This window comes from Triticum dicoccoides, chromosome 7B (assembly GCF_002162155.2).
Source record: "Triticum dicoccoides isolate Atlit2015 ecotype Zavitan chromosome 7B, WEW_v2.0, whole genome shotgun sequence".
NCBI classification, from domain to species: Eukaryota; Viridiplantae; Streptophyta; class Magnoliopsida; order Poales; family Poaceae; genus Triticum; species Triticum dicoccoides.
In genome coordinates, this window is record NC_041393.1 from 23,306,467 (window position 1) to 23,328,550 (window position 22,084).

Consider the following 22,084-nt stretch of genomic DNA (forward strand, 5'->3'; position numbering starts at 1 on the left):
CCAACCTCGGAGGGCCGAGCTCGCCGTCGCCATACGTCGTCGTCAGGCCTCCCCCGAGCTCGCTGTCTCCTTCATTCAACCCGATGTGAGCTCACGAACCTATTCCGCCTCCTGTCCTACTCGCTTTCTTGATCCAGCCCCGTTCCCCACCTCCGCCGAGGCTCGCCGCTGCCATGGTCAACGAGCTCCGCGCTCCTAAGCTCGGCCGCTCGCCCGAGCATCACCAGCGTGCTCGCCGTGCTCCTGCGAACCCGAAACATCCACGGGTTCTCCCTGCCGTGCCCTATAGCGCCATCTCCGCCGTTGCCCGAGCTCCGACCGCCGCCTCGCTCGCCGCAGTTGCCGCTACTGGCCAACCCAGCCGCATCCGCAACCACCATTGGACGCGCCGCGTCGCGGCCGTTCCAATGCACCAGCCGCACGTCCTCCTGACGCCGGAGTTGGCCAGACGGTGAGCACCGTCGTGCTCCGGTCATTGTCGGTGCTAACCGCTGACGTGGCTCATTAGTTTAGCACTAATGATGCCATTAGTTAATCGTGTGCCATTGACAGATGGGCCCCACGTCTAATTAACCCAGGTTTTACTTTATTTTTCGTTTAGCTTATAAGCTAGCAGGACCCACGCGTCAGTGTTGACTACGCTGACGTGGCCATTGACCAGGCCCACCTGTCTGTGACACTAGGCAGCACTGGCTCACTGACCAGTAGGCCCCACTAGCCAGGTTTGACCCGAACAGCCCCTGTTGACCTGCTGACATCACAGTGATGCAGTGCTTACGCAATATATCATTTACTGGATTTATTCTTATTCAGGAAAATCCAGAAAATGTCCTAAACTTCTAAAAATCATAAAAATTCAACCATAGCTCCAAATGAAATAAATTATATATGAAAAATGATCAGAAAAATCCAATCTATCCACCTGTACAGGTTTGATCATGTTTAAACAACTTAACCTTGCTGTTTAGCTCAAAACATGTTAATGCACTTTATAAACCCATAACTTGAGTTTGCATTAGAATCTTTGATTCAAATGAGCTCAAACCACCCTGGTTATAGTTGCATTAGCTCAATCAACAGGATATTGCCATGTCACATTCATGCATCATATTGTTGCATTGCATTGATTGGGCTCTTCCTTGTTTGCCGGTATTTGTCCCTCTCAGTAGACGTTGTTCCGACGATGAGTTCGATGACACCGATGAAGAACTATTACTATCTTCAGAAGTGCCAGGCAAGCAAAACCCCCTTGTTCATTCCGATACAATCCCACTCTCTCGCTTCTGCTCTCTTTTACTGCATTAGGACAACAACGGTTCATCTGTTACATGCTGCGGTAGCTGAACCCCTTTCCTCTGCATGACCTGTCATTGCCACAGTAAATAGATGAAACCCACTAGCATGAGTAGGAGTTGTTTGAGCCCTGATGTGCCTACTCATTCATGCTTGTTTGTCATGCCTGCTACTGCTTAGAGTTGAGTCAGGTCTGATTCATCGGGAATGAATCGGAGGTGTGTGAACATGTCCTACTGTGTGTGAGCTAAGTGTATGAACACGATTTGGTAAAGGTAGAAGTGAGAGGCCATGTAGGAGTACATGGTGGGTTGTCTCATTGAAACCGTCCTCAGGAACTGAGTTCTGTGTTTGTGATCCATGAACAGCTACCACCAGACATTGGAATGCTTAAGTGCCCCTCTCGACTTATTAATCAACTCGATCTCTGTCCAGGAGTTGCAACTAGTTTCTGGTGTTTGTAGGTAGTGTTAGTAGTCTACCAAGTGGCACCCGGTACAGGTGGGCTTGGGACAGACTAGGCACAGTGGCACGGTGTACCAAGTGGCACCCGGATGGTGGGCTTGGGAACCCTGCTCACATCGTTTGGGGCCGTGAGCGACACCCCGACCGGATCTCCTTGCGGATGGAACCCGAATAGGCGATAAACCTGGACGAGAGACTTGTGTGGTTAGTCAGGTCGTGGTAGACTCCCTCGCCAGGCTTCCGCTTGATGGTTGCCGAGATACGCGAGGTGTACATGGCGGTAAGTGGCGAGAGCGTGTGTGAAGAAGTACACCCCTGCAGCGTTAACATCATCTATTCGAATAGCCGTGTCCGCGGAAAAGGACTTCTGGGTTGCCTGTATAGTTCATAGACAAGTGAAAGTGGATACTCTAAAATGCGCAAGATAAGCGTGACTGCTATGGATGGCATTCTCGTAGGGAGACGGGAGCAGATCCATAGTTGTGTATTGATATGGTGAATATGTGGACTCGTGTGCGCCACCTCAAAAGAGTTACTTGTAGTCGTAGTTTAGGATAGCCACCGAGTCAAAGCTGGCTTGTGCAGTTAAACCCCACTATCCCCTTTGTTGATAATGATGCATACGTAGTTAGTTCTGATGTAAGTCTTGCTGGGTACATTTGTACTCACGTTGCTTAATTTATGTTTTTGCAGAGAGACTTCAGTCTCGCTAGTAGTTCCACGTGGACTTCGACGCTTAGCTTGTTACCTCAGGTACGATCTTGTGCCCTCGGTAGGATCTGGTAGATAGACAGGCTTCTCAGCCTTTTTCATTTGTAGATGTCTGTACTCAGACATGTTAAGCTTCCGCATGTGCTTTGACTTGTATGCTCTGATTGTTGGGTCGTGAGACCCATCTTTGTAATATCTCACTCCTCAGAGACTATTGAATAAAATACTTGAGTTGTAGAGTCATATTGTGATGCCATGTTGTATTTGCATATATCGAGCATATTGTGTGTATGTTATTGAAATGCTTGGTATGTGTGGGATCTGACTATCTAGTTGTTTATCCTTAGTAGCCTCTCTTACCGGGAAATGTCTCCTAGTGCTTCCACTGAGCCATGGTAGCTTGCTACTGCTCCGGAACACTTAGGCTGGCCGGCATGTGTCCTTCTTCGTTCCTGTGTCTGTCCCTTCGGGTAAATGTCACGCGATGAATACTGGAGTCCTGTTAGCCCGCTACAGCCCGGTTCACCGGAGTCCTGTTGGCCCAGTGCTACAGCCTGGATTCACTCGCTGATGACCGACACGTTCGATGCTGGGTCATGGATGCATGTCCCTGTAAGTTTGTGCCACTTTGGGTTTATGACTAGCCATGTCAGCCCGGGCTCCTTATCATATGGATGCTAGAGACACTATCATATGCGTGTGCCAAAAGGCGCAAATGGTCCCGGGCAAAGGTAAGGCGACACCCGTGGGAATACCGTGCGTGAGGCCGCAAGGTGATACGAGGTGTTACATGCTAGATCGATGTGGCATTGAGTCGGGGTCCTGACAGCTAGGGTTACACAGAGCCGGTTACAATGGGAGGAGATCTTCATATCGTATCGCCAAGCTTGCCTTCCACGCCGAGGAAAGCCCCATCCGGACATGGGACGGAGTCTTTAATCTTGTATCTTCATAGTCCGGGAGTCCGGCCAAAGGTCATAGTCCGGCCATCCGGACACCCTCTAATCTAGGACTCCCTCAGTAGCCCCTGAACCAGGCTTCAATGACGACGAGTCCGGCGCGCAAGTTGTCTTCGGCATTGCAAGGCGGGTTCCTCCTCCGAATACTTCATAGAAGATGTTTGAAACAAGGATAGTGTCCGGCTCTACAAAATAAGTTCCACATGCGACCGTAGAGAGAATAATATTTGCACAAATCTAATCTGCTGACGTATTCCGCAGCGTGACGTTACGTCATGGCCAGGCCTTTATTCGAATCGTTTTACTGTTCCACCTCAGCGCGTTTAGCGAGGCAGTTTCCTTGGCACGTCTTGTCAAAGCAGAGATCGTGTCCCCTTATTTTGGTATTCTCATCAATACGGGCGTGGGTAACCCAACCATGCCTTTGGTATGACTCCCTAATTGAAAGAGAGTCCCAAACGGTTATAGGGAGGGCTCTTGGTATTCAACTCCTTTATAAAGAGACCAAGGCTCGACTCCTTTCTTCTCAATCCAATCGAATACGCCCCTCGCTTCGAGTTCAAACACCCAAAGCTCTAGTTTTAGGCGCTTCGGACCTTCGACGATGTCCGGCTCCGACCTTCAAGGCTGGAGGATGCCTTCCTCCGTTACGGAAGAAGATGTGCGAAAGCTGAGAGATGCCAGGTATCTAATCAGCGAAATCTCGCATAGGCTGCCTGCTCAAGGGCAGGCCATTCCCACTCCCCAGCCCGGTGAGAGCATGGTGTTCGCATCACACTTCCTTCGGGGGCTAGGCTTCCCGATTGATCCCTTTGTGAGGGGGCTTATGTTTTATTATGGGCTCGAGTTCCACGACTTAACTCCGGAGTCCATCCTCCAAATCTCATCATTCATTGTCGTGTGTGAGGCCTTCCTCCATATTACTCCTCACTTCGGATTGTGGCTTAGAACCTTCAAGGTGGAACCGAAGATGATTGAGGGGTAGCACGCTGAGTGCGGAGGAGCTATAATAAGCAAGATGGCCGACGCTCCATGGCCCGAGGGCTCTTTTCAAGAGGAGTTCGGCTTATGGCAACGGTACTGGTTTTACATTACAGCCCCCAGGGGCACCACATGGGTGGCGCCACCTACTTTTCGCTCGGGTCCCCCACCACGACTAGCATCATGGGTTAATGAAGGACTTATCTGGGGGCCTCCCAAAGACGTGCCCTTGCCGCAGGACCGCATTCGAGATCTTCTAGAAAGAGATATCAATTTGACCGTAGTGGCGCAGGTTATGCTGATTCGCCGCACACTGCCCTGCAAACGTCGCCCTCTCCGCATGTGGGAATTTAATCCGGAGGTACCGCGAGTCCTCCAACATTTTATGGGCGTGACACCCGTGGAGATGTACAAATTGTTCTTTGGATCACAAGCAAGGTGTCCGAATTTGTCCGAGGACGCAGGTCTGAGCTGCAATCGCCCGGATGCTAAGGTAAGTAGCCCCGTATTTGGACACACCATCCGTATTTTCATCACAAAATTACCCTTAACAGAGTTGTCCTTTGAACAGGAGTGGATAGTGAAGGCAAATCTTATCAGGTGTCCAGCCCCCCTGCCCGAGACTGCGCCGAATCCCATGCTAACCAGGATGCTGGAGGTTGTGCTTTTGGCAGAAGGCGAAGGGGGGAACCAAGGAGCTACCGCCTCCGTGAAAGAGGCTATTAGGAAGGGAAGAATCGAAAATTCCCCCGACCAGGGAAAGAAAAGGACTGCCTCTGAAGACCCGGAGGTGATGGCCTCAAAACGGGGGAAGAAATCTTCTCCAGATGTTCGGCAACGGAGAATGCCCCGGTCGAATTGCCCCCTAAAGGGTACCCGCTCTCCCCCGAGACGTACGTGAAGGGAGGGGTTCCATAATGAATGACACTCCTGTTTTATTTCTGAGGAAGATAACCAAAACATTACCTTGCAGTTCGGATCTCAACCCTTCTCAGCAGAGCTCATCTTCAGGGGATCTTCGTCCAGTGATGATAGAGAGCGAAATGCCTCCCCTTGTTGCACCATCTCACGAGGCAGGCGACCCTGAGGTGTCCTCTCAGAGGGTTTTCCCAAGTCCGGACCCTGGAAAAGGTCGCCAGGCTAGTCCGGCACCCTCTGGTGCACGGTCGGAGGGGCTGAAGGATCTGCTTGGGAGGGCGTCCATCTCAGAAGAACATCGTATGTTGATGAATACGGCGATTGGAAGGATTTCATCCGCGGAAAGTGGATTGTACGAGGCTGTCAGGAGTTTACTAACAGGCTTTGAGGTACGTAAAAAGGTGTACCTTTTGGTAGAGCCGCATATTAAATGCGCCCTGTATAATATGTAGCCCCTGAGACTCTGTGTGTCATCAAGAGTGACGGCGCATAGAGGATCATAACCCCAGGTATAATATGTCGCTGAGGGTGTCCTGGACTAGGGGGTACTCAACGCGTCGTCTCCCGATCAGTTGGATTGGGCCGAGGACCCCCATGGCCGTATACTCATGGGCCAGTCCGGACAGCTGCCGCATACAAGGAAGAATCAACAAGACTTGGCGATCAAGACAAGGACTCCTCCCCCACCGGCGTATTCGGCTAGGGCTCTTGTTATCCTAGGCCTTTGGTGCATTATATAAACCGGGGCCAGGCTAGTCGATAGAGAGATAACAACAATCATACCATAGGCCAGCTTCTAGGGTTTAGCCTCCTTGATCTCGTGGTAGATCTACTCTTGTAATACCCACATCATCAATATCAATCAAGCAGGACGTAGGGTTTTACCTCCATCAAGAGGGCCCGAACCTGGGTAAAACATCGTGTCCCTTGTCTCCTGTTACCATTGATCCTAAGACGCACTGCTTGGGACCCCCTACCCGAGATCCGCCGGTTTTGACACCGACATTGGTGCTTTCATTGAGAGTTCCGCTGTGTGATCGACGAAAGGATCAATGGTTCGACCACAGGTCAACTGCGACGTCAGCTTCTTCGTCAGCAGCTCGACTGATCACCTTGGTTCGACCAAGGACTGCGCGCTACCTCCGATCGTCATGTTCGGATGAGGCCCTTCATCAAAACCAACTCCAATCTCTATCAAGATCATGGAGGAGTCATCCATGGAGCTCGGGGGCTCAATGTCAACATTGCCCTCAGGCGACCGTGCTGTTTTTCTGGACAACAAACTTGTATCGGCCGCCACCACCTCGTCGAGTGTCGTTTAAACGATTACTTCGGTGGAATTATGCGGAATTAAGTCTACAACAACCCTGCAAAAATTTCGTCGAGTTCTGATGGAGGTATCTCCGGCAATCTCCGATATACCGGAGCCCTGTTGAATCTGGACGAGAATCCGAACGAGTTTAGGGCGTGGTATCCAGCATCTAGCTCGGATGTCCTTTGGAAGATCCAGCCGTTGATTTGCTACGGAATTACCATATCTACCACCTGCCAAAAATTCAGCTCGATCCGACCATCCAAACTCCGGGAAACATCCGATTAGTGCGTCACTTTTTGGATCTACTTTCTGCGCGAGAACGAATCCGACCCGAATTCATCTTCTTTATGAACGGGATCTCGGACATCCTTTTTGAAGGAAGTTTTCGTATGGGGTGTTGTGTTTTATTCTAAAACACATCCCAGTAGTATTAAAAGTATTCTTGCAATACGAACTTCACCGTCGCGCCGGTGTCAAACCAGCCCGACAACATAACTCCACGACGGCCGACCTGCGTTAGACACGTCGTCGCTTTGTTGAGCCGAGCTCAATTTATTCGGATCATCATCTCGGCCAGCCGAACAATAGTTCGGCATCGTGAAGGATAAATCGTCACCAACATCGCCGCCCCACAGATTACACGGAGCGGGCACACCTGCATCGTCACACAGTCACTTCATCAAGCCGGCATCGACCACGTCACGACCTGCATCGCTGGACCAGGGGCTTCATCATGTCTTCATCAACCTACTCCGGAGACTTCGGCGTCGCTGGCCGACCAGCTCCGTCACGTTAGCTGGACCGAGGGATTTGCCTCAGCGAGCCAACCTTTGCCAGCATCGCCATGCCGTTGCTTTATCGCCCATCAGGCGATAGTTGTGCGGATCGAGTCCCAATTTTGGGAATCACCTTTCTTCGGATTGCTACAACAAATAAGCTAGGTGCTATTAATCCAAATATGTTTTGCTTGTTCGGGTTCATTTTTCCCAATGAATTATTACTCTGGTTTGTCCGTCATATGTACGCAGGTCTATCAAATGGTGGCCGCATTAATTATGGTAGCATGGTGGTTCGGTCAGTTTCCGTACATAGTCCGGCGAACGCCACATCCGGAACTCGAACCGATCTGTGAATTCAGGCCTTGCCATGCCTTTACCGCATCACTCCGCCGCCCTGCATCGACATTGACTTTGGCGCCAGGCCATATTTCTTTTATTACTCACTTTGCATAAATTATTTGTTATGCAACATTTTTTTTAATTATTATTACTATTATCTCCGGTTTGCACTATTTTTTGTGCACAGGAAAATGATCTAGCCGGACTATATCCTTTGGCGTCACCTCGGCTGGACGGGGGGCTTCGTCAACACTTCATTACCCCATGCCGGGGAATTCGGCATCACCCTGCCATCCTGCATTGACCGTGCTATGTCACCACTTCGGAGTGCCGAGCTCTTTGCTCCGCCACCTCGGGACCGGCTCGGGGATAGAACCTTGTCCCGCATCAAGCTTGGACCGCGTCATCAATACCGAACACATTAACCAGCTAAGTTGCCTTCATGCTCAAAGTTTTAAATTTTTAACTTGTGTTCGGCTCAGCCAAGCATTATACTTTTTTGGAAAAAAGTTGCTTGTAAAAATTTCCTTGTCCAAACTTTGTTTGTGACGCGCAAATTCAAATACCCCATTTACTTGAGGGTTTCCTTCATGAACTTTTTCCTCTTGCATATGGTTATACTTGTACGGCTTCGTTCCTTGTTCGTGTATTACGCCACAATATGCACCATATTGACTTAAGCGATTTGCAAGCTGGGTTGCCTGGCTCCTGTGCTTACCCCTACTTTTCCGATTGTTCGGCTAGGGAGTAAAGGGAGCACCTCTGCGATTGTCACGATCGGGTCAACCGAGACGGACCTCAGACTGGGTGAAGCCGAAAGCTAGCGCTCTTATTGTTTTCAATCATGGTCGGCACAGAACGGAACTCATGAGTACAAAAAATCTATTGCACAAGTCTCATAATAACAATGAGCACCGAAGAAAGGTATCGGTGGGGGTACTATTTTCTCCGAAGATGCTTCTTACTCTTCGCAGTAATATAGCATAAGTTCCCTGAGCGCGCTTTGTTTGTTACAGCATTATGGCCTGATTTCCTGGTTATTGGAAACACCGTCGATATTCTCGACAGATGGAGTACATAACACTTTTCGGTCCTTGACCGAAGAGGGAGAAGCCGACGGTCGGCTAAGACGCGTTTAAAGTTCGGTTTAACATAGATATGATATAAGTACTTCGGTACATTCAATCATTCTTTTACCCAAGTCACTTGGGGTCTCTTAAATTTATATGAGCCGTTTTATGATAAGTGTTTTTCTTCTTAGTCGTTGCAAAGTTTTTATTATTATTTATCACTCCTTTTTTCGACACAAGTGTGCGGTCACTAGCCGGGGAGCCTAATTTCTCTCTCAAAGCCGCTAGAGTTTAGTTTGCTAAACTGGCCTGGTAAGAAGTACTCCACCTTCGGGATAGGAGGTTGAAGCCGTAGGCTGACCCGCTTGAAGTTTTGAGATAGGATGTGTCATGTTAAAGCACGACAGAAGCACCTTTTTTTTTTCTAAAGTCCAATTTTCAGATTGGCAGCGAACACTTGATCTAGTTCGGACATTAACCTTTTGAATAAGTTTTTTGGCTTTTCGAGCCCATGGCACTTTTAAACTATTTGTGTGTTTTCAGCACAAGTCTTGCAGTGCAACGCCGGACACCTTTTGAGATTCTGCAAAAACATTCTCGGATATTTCTATATATGCATCGGTTTCGAATTGTGTCTTCGGCCAATAGTTGTGTTGCCCGGCTCCTACGCTTGCCTCCTATGTTCCGCTTTGTTCGGCTAGGTGTGCAAAGGGAGAACCACTACGATTGTACTTCCAGCTCACATGGCTAAGCACCTCAGTGGAGAAAGCCGAAAACTGATTGTCACAATAAGCGTAAACTGCTCGGCGATCTGATGACGGTGTTAAACGACGGGCCATTCATAACAATGGCCGAAGTGTTTACGGCTTGACCTCGACTGTCGCCGAACACTACAGGGGGCTATTAACTGGCCTCCCAAACTAAATCCTCGATATTTTGCTCTTACATTGGATCTGAGGTTTCATGATGATGCTTAGCATGACAACCCAAAGAAAGGAACCGATAGCGGGAATATTTTCTTTGGAAGACATTTCTTCTATTAAACAGTAATATAACATGTCTTTCCGCGTACCTTTGTTTATAAAACTGTATGGCCAGATTGCCTTGTTTGTTGTAAGTCTTTGCCCTCATAAAGGCTTTATAAAGTAGGACAAACACTCCTCGACTATTGGCCGAGGAGGTGGAAGCCGATGGTCGGTCAACAAAGTTTTGTAAATGCGGATTCGAGCATTAATGACGTAAAGTACTTGGATACATAGAGTCATTACACATAATTTGTGATTTTACTTTGGATATCAATCCTTAATTCGGCCTCCCGTGCCCGCATTAAGGCTCGGGGGCTACTGGGCCTCGGGCTTATTATTTACAAATATTAAAGGGGCACATCGATCCACTGATCTGGTGTTGCCACCCGACCAGTTTCTCAGGGGCTACTGCATTGCCTGTCCAATGCAGAAAATTTTAAGTGTAATACAGTCTCCGAGGAGATTTTGATCCTCAGGTTGGTCGGCCGCACCCAACCTGAGTCTCGATGACTAAGCATGCCGCTTTTTGTGTCCCGAAGTATTCTGCCGAGCTAGGACTTGATCCTCAGACCGATTTTGCAAATCAACCCGAGTCTCAGCGACTACGGGGATCAGCGGTCTTATGTCATCCTTCATGTGCATCTCGGGTTTTAGACCAATACCCACCTTGAGGGCTACTAGCTATGTATCTCCGCAGAGAATAAATTGCACCAATCAAAAACATTGACAAAAACCGGCCCACATTCGGGGTGGTGCACCACCTCGGAAGCAGTCCGGCGTAAAGCTCGGGCACTAGTGGCTGGCTCCATAGAGGGCACTTCCGGCATTAAGCTCGGATAAACTCCTTCAAACTTCTTTGAACCAAGGTGATTTACGACACCTCGGATACAGTCCGGCGTTGGAGCTCGGATACATAGTCTGGCGTTGGACCTCGGATACCGTCTGACGTTGGAGCTCAGATACATAGTCCGGCGTTAGAGCTGGGAAGCAGTCCGGCATTGGTGCTCGACTGCAAAAGATACCTCGAATGCAGTCCGGCATTGGAGCTCGGACGCAAGAGGACGTTGCCGCCCGGGAACAACTTCAAACCCGAGGCATGGCATAAAAATAACAAGGCATTGATAAAGGCCGTAAACTTAAAGGGGCTCCTCGGATACCCAACGTGTAAACTCATCGAATGCATTTCGGTGATCCTCAAGATAGAAGATGAGAAGATTTGTTGAACCAGTTTTCAAGACCGACAACCGAAGATGAAGAATAGTTCGGAAGAATCGAGGAGCGTCCCTAAATTGAAGACCGGTTCAGGGGGCTACTGAGGGTGTCCTGGATTAGGGGGTACTCAACACGTCGTCTCCCGATCAGTTGGATTGGGCCGAGGACCCCCATGGCCTTATACTCATGGGCCAGTCCGGACAGCTGCCGCATACAAGGAAGTATTAACAAGACTTGGCGATCAAGACAAGGACTCCTCCCCCACCAGCGTATTCGGCTAGGGATCTTGTTATCCTAGGCCTCTGGTGCATTATATAAACCGGGGCCAGGCTAGTCGATAGAGAGATAACAACAATCATACCATAGGCTAGCTTCTAGGGTTTAGCCTCCTTGATCTCGTGGTAGATCTACTCTTGTAATACCCACATCATCAATATCAATCAAGCAGGACGTAGGGTTTTACCTCCATCAAGAGGGCCCGAACCTGGGTAAAACATCGTGTCCCTTGTCTCCTGTTACCATTGATCCTAAGACGCACTGCTTGGGACCCCCTACCCGAGAACCGCCGGTTTTGACACCGACAGTCGCCTTTTCTATGAAGGTGGCGAGGCGTTCGGTGGCTAGCCGGACTGATGAATCTGCCGAGCTAAAGCGGCAACTTGACGTAGCAGATGCCGACATCGCGCTTGTAAATAAGCGGCTAGACGGGGCACAAGGTATGTTCCAAAGACACCTGATAAGAGGAGCTCGATGCTCGTGCCTTATAAGATATGTGCTTAATGTAGATGGCGCTGCTGCTGTGGAGAACCTTCGGGCGGAACTTGCCCGAGCCAAGGAGCAAGCTAGGAGAAGTGATGCGGCTGCCGTTAAAGCGGCTGAAGAGCTAAAAGCCGAACAGGCTGCTCATTGCCAGAGCAAGAAAGTAATAGCCGAGATGGCCATAAAATTGAAGGATGCTACCGACCGGTGTAAATATCTTGAACAAGAAGATAGGGCGGCTTTGAAGGACCTTGAAAGATCACTGCCGAGGCCAATGGTACTCGCTCTGCAATGAGAGCTATGAAGGAGGAGCTACGTCAGGCCGGAGATATCACGGCTGGAAAGCCCTATATGCTGTGGATGAAGTTCGGAGACCCCAAGTATGCTCTGTTAGACCGGCAGTGGAGTGCGGAAAACACCTATCTGGATTTGGCAGCTAGTGCGGCGGACGCGACCGAACACTTCCGCGGCCGAGGTGACCATGGATTGGAAGAGCTTTTTTGGTCGCAGTTCCACAATCCAGAACGCCCACTTTCGGTATCCGACCGTTTGGCCGCCTTGGCGGAGCTGAACAGGTTATCCGGACTTGCCATTAGGTATGTTTCGAGTCGTCTGTGGCTGGAGAAGCCGGAGCCGAAGAGTTATTTTGGCTTGGTGCAGCAGTTCCTTGGTTCGGTGCCGCATGCTGATGCAATGAAGAGGTCGGCGTGCATAATAGAGTCGTAGTACTGGGCAGATATGAAGGCCAGTGTTGTTGCATCCTAGGATTCGTACGAAAGCCGGGTACCTGCCAAGCACTACTTTGAGGAAGTTCTTCATGGCACTCGTTTAGTAGAGTCGCAGTGCTCGAAGGATGTTGTGTTCGAATAGCGTGTACTATTGTAACACAAATATTGTGATGGAATATAAAGGCTTTTTATACTTGTGCTTGCAAGAATTATGATGCCTCCTGTGTGGCCGTTTAATGTATATATGTCTATATAACCTGAAAGATGGCAGTCGTTGGCTTCAGCACCCACGCATAGAATGCGGGGGTGTTCGCAAAAAGGCGCCTTTTCACACTTAATCCAACGCCTTGGTCCTATAAAGGAGGTGGTGGCGCGGTGAACTAGGCAATCGGACTATAATGCTTTATCACTTTCACTTAGCCATAGGAGTTTGACAGTGGGGCTACTGAATAGCCCCTAGGGGCACCGCGCTCACCCGAATTCGGGGCGCGAGTGTGCCTGACCGGGAAGCGGCCCTTCGTTAATGTGGAGGAATCCTAAAGATTCCGAAAGTCATCGAGTGGTTGACTAGTCTCTTGCTATATCGTGACAGTCAGTTTTCGGCTTTCTCTACTGAGGTGCTCGCCTGGCCGAACCGGGGCACAATCGCAGTAGTTCTCCTGGTGCTGCGTTAGCCGATATAACGGAACGTAAGGCAGCAAAACACAAGAGCCGGGCAAACCCAACATTTGACCAAAGACATGATTCGGAGCTGATGCATATAAGGCCAAACTCGCGACGCCAAACACTCCCTAAGGTATTCGGTCTTTATGAAGACGGGCCGAAATAGAGCCCTTGGTAAAAAAGTCCCTGGTGTCCAGGTACGTGCAAAATTCTAGCATGGCCACATGCCAAGACGCCAGCCTCCTCCTCGGTTATAGCGAAAACCGAGGGATGTTGTCAATAAGAGACAGTAAAAAAGGTTTACGCAGGGTCTTAATATGAAAAGAATCCTTGAAACGGGTCCCTGCTGCATGTCTGCGCCTGTGTCTCCGTTGTGTCGTATCTTGGACGGGCGTAGCACGATGTTCATCTGCGAAAGAGAGGAACTTAGTAAAAAATAAGCGTGCGATAAATCTATATTAAAATAAACAAAATATAGTTGGAGCAAGAATTGAGCCATATTGTCTCCTGGCGTGAACACGCGGAGCCCCTTGTACAAGGTTATGCGGCTATTAAGCATACGTACATTTACGCCGGACTCGTCGAGCCGTGTTCGGGATAGTAGGGTTGGATTAGTGGGCAGCTGTCCAGGCGGCCGCACCTTTACCCGTACTTTGGGGGTCAATATATATTGCCCTGTAATGAAATGATGCCTCGTGGGCCGGGCATTTTAAGTGTAAGGGATGCATAATGCAGTATTGCGTTAAAGCGGGCGAAAGCTTCACGTCCCAATAGCGCTTGATAGCGACTTACGAATGGGGCGATGTGGAATGTTAGCTTTTCGCTTCGAAAGTTGTCGGGTGAGCCGAATGTGACTTCTAACGAAAGGGAACCCATACTCTGGGTATCTGGACCCGGCGTGACTCCTTGAAAGGAAGTGTTGCCATGGCGGATTATAGCTGGGTCTACCCCTAGTTTGCGGATTGTGTCCTGATATAACAGGTTTAAGTCACTGCCGCCGTCCATAAGGACTCTTGTAAATTGGAGTCCAATAATCGGATTCAAGACCAAGGCAGTCCAGCCTGCGTTCCGAGCTCCTCTGGAGTAATCCTGATGATCAAAGGTGATTGGTTTTAACAACTAGTGGTGGTGCTCCTCTGGGGCTGGCCGTATGGCGCGTGTCTTCGTAAGCGCCGTTGTACTTTTCCCTTTTGTTATCTGAAGTGAATTTACTGTTTTGACTTCTTGTGGGAACTTCTTTTGTTCTCCGGTGTTCTGCTTGTGGGGTGCGTCGTCATCCTCGCTTGGTGTGTCGAGCCCCTTGTGTTCCGCGTTGAGTTTGCCGGACTGCTTGAAGACCCAACAATCTCTGTGGGTATGGTTTGCAGGTCTCCCGGGAGTACTGTGGATTTGACATATTTTGTCCAAGATTTTGTTGAGGTTGGATAGCTCGTCCCTGTCATCTTTGGGGGGTGGCTTTTTCTGATTTTGCCGAGAGCTTTTGAATCCGGTGTTTACTGCCGTGCTCATTGGGCTGTTATCCTTGATTCGGCATTGTTCTTTGTTATGGCGCTGTTTCCCGTTTCCATCTCTGACTTGGATGGGCTCGGGTCACTGGTACTGCTTCTTGCCAACCAGCTATCCTCTCCTGCGCAAAAGCGGGTCATGAGGCTTGTTAATGCGTCCATTGTTTTTAGCTTTTCTTGGCCGAGGTGTCTGGCGAGCCATTCGTCTCGGACGCTATGTTTGAAAGCTGCTAGGGCCTCGGCGTTCGGATAGTCGACTATCTGATTCTTTTTAGTAAGGAATCTGTTCCAGAGTTTTCGTGCTGACTCTCCGGGCTGGTGAGTTATATGACTCAGATCATCTGCATCCGGAGGTCAGACATAGGTCCCTTGAAAATTTGCCCGGAAAGCATCCTAGAGCGCTTCCCAACTTCCCACGGTGTTTTTGGGAAGGCTTTTAAGCCAATGCTGGGCTGGCCCTTTAAGCTTAAGGGGTAAGTATTTTATGGCATGGAGGTCATCTCCTCTGGCCATGTGTATGTGGAGGATATAATCCTCGATCCAGACTCCAGGGTCTGTTGTTCCGTCATATGCTTCTATGTTCACGGGCTTGAATCCTGCTGGAAATTCATGATCCAGCACCTCATCGGTAAAACATAGGGTATGTGCGGCGCCCCTGTAGGTAGGTGTGCCATGATGTTCGGATATTTTTTGCATTGCATTGCTCACTGGAGCTTGCTTTCTTGGCCCATAGATGGATCTGGTTGGGCCAGTTTTTTGATGCGAATTCTTGGACGGATCGCGCGCCGTATTGAGGCCGGCGCCCTTTGTCGCTTGAGATCGATCGTGGGGTCATCTATCCGACCCTGTGGCTTCTTTATTTCTTGACTGTGGGGGCTCTATGGCCTCTTCATCAAATTCCGGTAGTAGTTTCCGCTTCGGATAGCTCTTTGTGTGACGACTATTGCCGTACTTGTGTGCGGTATTGAGTACTTTGCCCCATCTGATCCTGAGTGCATCTTCCACTGTTTTGAGCCTTCGCTTCTGCTTTTTCAGGCTACGTGCAGTGGCAACGAGCCTTTGGTGGCGGTTCTGACATTCCGGCAATTTGTCCGGCGTGAGGTCGTCCGGACTATTATCTTTCCCTGGAATGGGTTGTTCGGATTGTCTGTCCTGTTTGGACGGTTGCTCGATGGCATGTTCATCTTCCGTTGATTCGCCCTGCTCTATGGCTGGGTTTTTGTCGAGGTGGGGCTTGGCGTGGCGCTTACGCCGCCTCTTTGATTGTTTTTCGAGGGAGCGATCCCTGGTTGCGCCCTTTTGATCCTCGTTGTCATTTTTGTTAGGTGTGTCCACCACGTATACATCGTATGATGAGGTGGCTTTCCAGTGCCCTATAGGTGCTGGTTCTTGGTCGTCTCCTTCATCGGCGTCCATACCGTCGATGTCTTCCGAGTCGAAGTTGAGCATGTCGGTTAGATCGTCGACAGTGGCTACAAAATGAGTGGTGGGTGGGTGTCGAATTTCTTCGTCGTCCGCATCCCAACCCTGCTGACCATAGTCCGGCCAGGGCTCTCCTGACAAAGAGAGAGACTTTAGTAAATCCAGGATATCGCCAAAGGGCGAGTGCTGAAAGACGTCCGAGGCGGTGAACTCCATGATCGGAGCCCAATCGGGTTCGATCGGAAGGGGTGCGGAATATACGGAGTCCGGAGCGGAGTCCGGCACCTTGGAGTCACGGGCCTTGTGAAGGACTAGGCTGGTATTCGGCTCTATTGCCGTAGAGATTGCGGCTCCCGGGGCGGCGTCCAACCGTCCATCCCCGACTAGCGCAGTCGGCTCCGAGCTAATGATCGGAGCGGACACCTGAGTGACACTCTGGGCGCTGTCCGGCGGCAGAGTCAGATCGTGCCCATCGAGATAGTGTAGCACGCTCGGCCGTGGCTCGAATCCATCGAAGATCAAGTCCCCGCGGATGTCGGCCGTGTAATTTAAGCTTGCAAACCTGACCTGATGGCCAGGGGCATGGCTTTCGATCTGCTCCAGATGGCCAAGCGAGTTGGCCCGCAGTGTGAAGCCGCTGGATACGAAGATCTGTCCGGGAAGAAACGTCTCACCCTAGACCGCGTCGTGGTTGATGATCGAAGAAGCCATCGGGCCTAAAGGTGACGACACAAAGGAACTCTCAATGAAAGCACCAATGTCGGTGTCAAAACCGGCGGATCTCGGGTAGGGGGTCCCGAACTGTGCGTCTAGGTGGATGGTAACAGGAGACAAGGGACATGATGTTTTTACCCAGGTTCGGGCCCTCTCGATGGAGGTAAAACCCTACTCCTTCTTGATTAATATTGATGATATGGGTAGTACAAGAGTGGATGTACCACGAGATCAGAGAGGCTAAACCCTAGAAGCTAGCCTATGGTATGATTGTTGTTCGTCCTACGGACTAAAACTCTCCAGTTTATATAGACACCGGAGAGGGCTAGGGTTACACAGAGTCGGTTACAATGGGAGGAGATCTTCATATCGAATCGCCAAGCTTGCCTTCCATGCCAAGGAAAGCCCCATCCGGACACGGGACGGAGTCTTCAATCTTGTATCTTCATAGTCCGGGAGTCCGGCCAAAGGTCATAGTCCGGCCATCCGGACACCCCCTAATCCAGGACTCCCTCACTCTCCACGTACAGTACTCTTCCGATGGAAGTTGGTCGTTGACCACATTGACCATGCCGTGCTGAGAGCACCAAGGCAGTGGATGATGACGAGGCCTAGGAAGGGGACGATGCGGAGCCCGGGAGGACGCGGTAGTGGATGCCCATGTGGAGAGGAGTACGAGGGTTCACTGGTTCGGCTGCAGTCTGAGGCTGCTATCGCCGCAGAATAACAGGGGGTGTTGGTGAGTAGAGGGATGGCCTGGCCAGCGATGGGAATAGTAGGGGACGGTGAGGCCTCCGCATCATCACAGCCGGCCATGGGAGGCAGGAGCACGCGGCACAACCGGCACTGGTTTGGGCGGCTGGAGCAAGAACACCAGAGGTTAAAGAAGCACTACATCTGTTGGATGAACATCGTATGGTAACTGGAGCTAGAATCGTTCATATTGACTAAGTTTACAAAGCCCTCCGTCCCCATCAACTTAGTAGGCCCACAAGTCAGACTCCCACTATGCTGAGTTCCAGCTAGAGGGGGAGTATTCATTTTTTTGTGCGTAATAAGGAGGCACTTCCATGCGTGTGAAGATATAGTTGGTGGGTCCAACCTGTAAGCGGGGGGCACATTTTTTTCATGAAATACAGAGGCCATTCTGGTGGGTCCTAGATGTTAGGTGGAGGAATCATTATTTTGCGCGTAATAAGGAGTCATTTCCTTGTGTGCGGCCGTGGACCCAGCTGTCAGCCTCTCCATGTACACTCCATGTCCGATGGATGTCGTTCGTTGACCATGTTGACCAGGCCACGCCGAGAGCACCATGGTGGTGGACGAGGCGAGTCCTAGGAAGGGAATGAAACGGAGCCGGGGAAGACTCGGTAGTGGTTGCCCATGCAGTGGGGAGTACGAGGGTTTACTGGTCCGGCTGCCGTCGCCGGAAAATAACAGGAGGTGTGGGTGAGTAGAGGAATGGCCTGGCCAGCAATGGAGTAGGGTGGGTTGGTGCGGCCTGTGCGGCAGCACAGCCGGCCACGAGAGGCGGGAGTAGGCAGTCCCACCGATGCTGGTTTGGGCTGCTGGAGTAAGAAGATCAGATATTGAAGAAGCAGCACGGCCGTTGGATTAACATCCAACGGTCAGTGCTGCTAGAATCGTTTCTAGACTAAGTTGACAAAGCCTTTCGTACATGTCAACCTAGTAGGCCCACAAGTCAGCCTCCAAATCTGTCCCAAACAGCATACAGCCTGAAATTTCTAGCGAGATTCAAATTAATTGTAAAACTAAATATACCTTCATTTAAATTCAATGAAATTTTATCGGCACAAAAACAATGAAATTTAAAATATCAAAATCCAAAAGAAAAAAAGTATTTTGGAATTAATAGCATGTTTGCTGTATTTTTTTCATTTTACTTATTATTACTTATAGCCCATTTCTTATTACTTATAACCCATTTTCTGGGCAAAATGCATCCCTCCTCGTCTTGAAAGATTTTCGGCCCAGCAGGGCGTAGAAAAGCAAGTAGGCCAATTTTGGTTATTCTGCAAAAAACAAAATAGCTGGCTAGCCATTTTTAGAAAGGAAAAAAAACAAACTGGGCCGGTCATGTGCTAAACATATGAAATAAAAGCTGGGCTAGATGGGCCACAACTCCCGCACAACCCAGTTGATACCCTTCTCCGTCCCGAAAAAACAAAATTACTGCGCGCGCTGCTGAGTCCATACTGTCATCCTCACCATGTACAGTCATCTCCTTATTCCTCTCGGTTGTTGACCATGTTTACAACACCGTAGGGCGGTGCTGCGGCGAGCGACCCAAGGCGGAGGATGATGGTGAGGCCTCAGATGGGAACGAACAGGAGCCGGGGAAGATGCGCAGAGTTTTAGGGTGCGATGTGGCCACGATGCGTGTGCGGCAGCACAGGCAGCCGTGGGAGGCGGTCCCGCCGGCGCTGGTTTAACTTTGGCGGCTGGAGGAAGAAGGAATTGAGGAAACACGACAGACGTTGAATGTCAATCCAATGGTCAAGGTTGGCACAATCATTTGTTGACTAAGCCGACACCAAGTAGCATACTTTTTTATATATAGGAAGAAAAGAAAAACTAGGCTCGTTCGCCTGATAACATTCCCGAAACTGCGACTGTTCGATCTTGTGTCACAACTAAAAGTGCGACGAAAATGCGTTTGTCTACCGTCCTCCTCCTAGGGAACGTTCGCCACATAAGTGACTAGCACCCTTGGTTTTCAACCGAGAGGTCTTGGGTTCGAGTCCTAGGAACTCTCAATTTTGTCCTCCTTCCTTCCTTGCAAAACAAAAGAAAGTCAAAGACTTGAGAAGGTGTACAGAACAAGCTAGTGTACCAGTAAAGAGACGTTGCTGAGTTTTAGAAAAAAGAGAGACAAAATTAAAACCAACTATAATGTTCGCTTCTTTGGATTCGAACCAGTAAACCCTCTATAGGAGCTATGCTACTCTACAAGTAATGAAACTAACATATCCAATGTTCGCTTCTCCTCTTCTCTACTTAATCTTTGTCAGTGTCAAAACTGGCGGATCTCGGGTAGGGGGTCCCAAACTGTGCGTCTAAGGCTAATGGTAACACGAGGCGGTGGACACGATGTTTACCCATGTTCGGGCCCTCTCTATGGAGGTAATACCCTACTTCCTGCTTGATTGATCTTGATGATATGAGTATTAGAAGAGTTGATCTACCACGAGATCGAGGAGGCTAACCCTAGAAGCTAGCCTATGATTATGATTGTTCTCGTCCTACGGACTAAACCCTCCGGTTTATATAGACACCAGAGGGGGTTAGGGTTACATAAGGTCGGTTACAGAGAAGGGAATCTACATATCTGAATAGCCAAGCTTGCCTTCCACACAAAGGAGAGTCCCACCCGCACACGGGACAAAGTCTTCTATCTTGTACCTTCATAGTCAAACAGTCCGGCCAAAGTATACAGTACGGCTCTCCAAGGAACCCCTTAATCCAGGACTCCCTCAGTAGCCCCCGAACCAGGCTTCAATGTCGATGAGTCCGGCGCGCAGATTGTCTTCGGCATTGCAAGGAGGGTTCCTCCTCCGAATTCTTCCAAAGTACCTATTGTAAAGAGAAGTGCCCGGCTCCTCATTTAATGTTACACTTCCTCGGCTTCTGTACTTCAATAATTTCCAGCTTCCACGTGTCAAGCGAATGCGAGGAATCATGTCATTTTTACACTTGCCACCCTAACTTCTTAAGTAAGTCATCTATTAAAAGAGACGGGGATCTTCATATCTAATACACACCATCCTGCCCAGGCGAAGAATCATCAGAGCGTGCCCGAAAATACCATCCCAACATGGCCAGACCCAGTAGCTCCTCCTCCTGCCCTCACAGCGCCAAGCCGGGTGATTGGGAGAAGTGCACCATATCCCACGGTCAATTAGTGAATTTGCAAACCAAGGGGTTCCTCCCACTTGCATACCTAGTCCCCGTCCGAGCCGGATTAGCTACTTTTGATGGTGGGGAGCAAGCGGAGAATTTCCATAATCCATTTGTGGGGGAGCGAGTATGCCTTGTCCCTATCTGCTAAGGGGCGTCGGATTTCCAATCCATCCATTCCTCCGCGGGCTCTTGGAGTACTACGGCCTCCAGCTGCATAACTTCATTCTAGCCTCCATCCTGCATATCGCAAGCTATGTCACCCTTTGCGAGCTATGGAACAGGTTGTTCTGCCTCGTTCGTCGTAACCAAGAGATATCAATATTCTAAGTTGGCGGAGCCGAGATATGGCGCATCGCCAGGACCGGATACCTATCCGGCACACCGAAGAAGGTATCCGAAGAATGGCCTTCCGAGTGGTTCTACATAGTGGACGTCTCCCTTCCTGACCCAGTTCGAATGGGTCTCCTCGAGTTCAGAAATACTCCATTGGTGAAGCGCCGCAACTGGCGTCCCCAGAGCCCCAAGGAGGAAGATAGCACAGAGGTCCCACAATTGATGAGCAAGATACGAACGCTTGCTACGTCCGGATTATCAATAATCAAGGTTATGGCCGTAAGCATAATACCGCGGGCATCCCATGTGGCAATTCAAAGGTGAAGACGATGCTACCTACTGTGGTAGGAAAGGCCCGGACTCCACCAGTGCTCTAGTGAGAATATTGTCCGACTTATTCAAAGGAGAAGAAGAGGAGTTCGTCCGCATTAAGCCACGGGGCGGATTTTCCATGTACAACCCTCCCAGTAGGCTGAGTTTCTATAGCTTACTCAGCTCTATCCGTTCTCCCAGTCCTTTAGCATGAAATTTTTACTCTGCCCATCTGTAACAGGAATGGCAGAAGTTTACCAAGGCGATCAACAGCCCGGCTCCACAGCCCGAGGACCGCAACCGAGCCCTTGACCCCGGATTCGAAGTGGATCCCGATATATTTGTGGAGCTTGTCGAAGGGGTGTTCTACCAGGCGAGCTGTGACGGCGCCGAAGTGGCCATCATTGCTGACTACCCTGGCCTCCTCCCTATATCACACGTAAATGAATAGGAGACTTATTTCAAAAAAAGATTCGCTCTTTCCGCCTTACCCACAGCACAATGCTTATGTTTATTAAAGGGAAAGCAGTCAGTGCACCATGCCGAACCCGAGGCAACTCATCAACAAGGAGTGCCTACGCCGGGTAGGCTTCCAAAAAAGGAAGGCGAGCAAAAATGCGGCAAAACCATCATCAAGGAGGTATGGTTTTAAACGTGCTC